The sequence below is a fragment of the Pteropus medius genome, unplaced genomic scaffold (assembly GCF_902729225.1).
Source record: "Pteropus medius unplaced genomic scaffold, Ma_sr-lr_union100, whole genome shotgun sequence".
In the NCBI taxonomy this organism is placed as follows: domain Eukaryota; kingdom Metazoa; phylum Chordata; class Mammalia; order Chiroptera; family Pteropodidae; genus Pteropus; species Pteropus medius.
In genome coordinates, this window is record NW_024344374.1 from 5584067 (window position 1) to 5585540 (window position 1474).

Sequence of the window (1474 nt, forward strand, 5' to 3'; positions counted from 1 at the left end):
AATACACATTAATAAAGGGTCTATTTAAAAATGAATAAATAACATTCATAAGTGTTTACATACATGTTGATGAAACATTTAAAATTAGACACTAACAATAGCACAACAGTATTGAGAAATGTTAGCATTGTTTTGGTCAAACTACTAAAAACTTTGAACAAGTTGTTGCTATTGATTGTGACCAACATCTGGTATCTGAGGGACTTTAAATATATGATTTTCGCATCTACATGAATGAGGGTTCCTGAAGAATGCTCAAATCATCTTAAGGGGTGACCTAAAACAAGCTAAATCTTATAGCTCTGAAAGAAACAGTGACCAGATGTTTTAGAAAGCCTAAAGAATTATAAGACAAGAGATTAATTCTGATTTAAAGCATATGCTGCATCCTGCAGGAAAATATCTTAATTTGCAGGATTTTATCACCCAACTCCCTTCAAGAGGTCTTTCACCACTTCTAGGGATGAGGTACATGGTAATACTTGTGTATTTCTTGGGCAGACCCTTGGACAACTTCTTTCATTTCTTAGAAGAAACGTTGTATGGCATATGGTGACAATGGATGGGGTCATCTATAAACCCACAGAGAATAGTGCTATCAGGGTGAGGCACATATGTGCTGGGAATTTGTACATATTTGTACACATTTCTTTGAAGATAAAATGCTAAGAATGGATCACTGTAATGGATTTCATGTAATATGTACATGAAATTTTGTGTAGAAGGTAGATAATCACTTGAAGATTTTTTTTTTCTACGCAAAGCAACCCTTGGTTGACCTCACAGATTGCAAGGACCTTGTCAGCTTATGATTCCTTATTTTTTTATTTTTACACCTATGGCACCTGGTCTTCCTAGGTGGTCTCCCATTCAAGTACTAATCAGGCCTGACCCTGCTTAACTTCCGAGACCAGATGGGATCGGGCTTGTTCAGGGTGGCATGGATGTAGACTGAAGATTTTTTTAAGTGGTAAGATGTCTGGCTCATAACCAGTTTGATTTTACTTTGCCAATATACTCACATTTCAGAAATTACCAGAGGCCTCTTCCCTTCTTAAAATCCGATGAAGACCAGTGGCTTACGAAAGTCTATATATTCACGTCTGAGGGAACAGAAATAAAAAAGATATTCTTGAGGTAAAAAGGTTATTGAGAAAATGATTTTTCAAAGGAGTTTGAACTCGCAAGCTTCCTTTACTAAATTCTCAATATCTATACCAAGATAGCTTAAAATACAACTATTAGAATAAATATCCTCATGAAAATAACATCATTCTAATGTTCTCTCCTAAATCCAAGCTTATTTCATGAAAATAAATTTAATTTAATATCAGAATTGGCCATAGAAATTCAGTTTGGGTGTATGTTGAAAAACATATTTATTATACTCTAATTCTGCCCCCAAGAAGGTCAGTTGTATTTAGTTAGTAGAAGAATGCTTATTCTCCCTCCGTATTGCTATCATAAAACACAT

At 34.7% G+C, this 1474-nt stretch overlaps 1 pseudogene; it reads right to left on the reverse strand.

The window, feature by feature from the left end:
- Positions 1-833: 833 nt before the first annotated feature.
- Positions 834-952, reverse strand: LOC120608806 (uncharacterized; annotated as a pseudogene).
- Positions 953-1474: the final 522 nt, after the last annotated feature.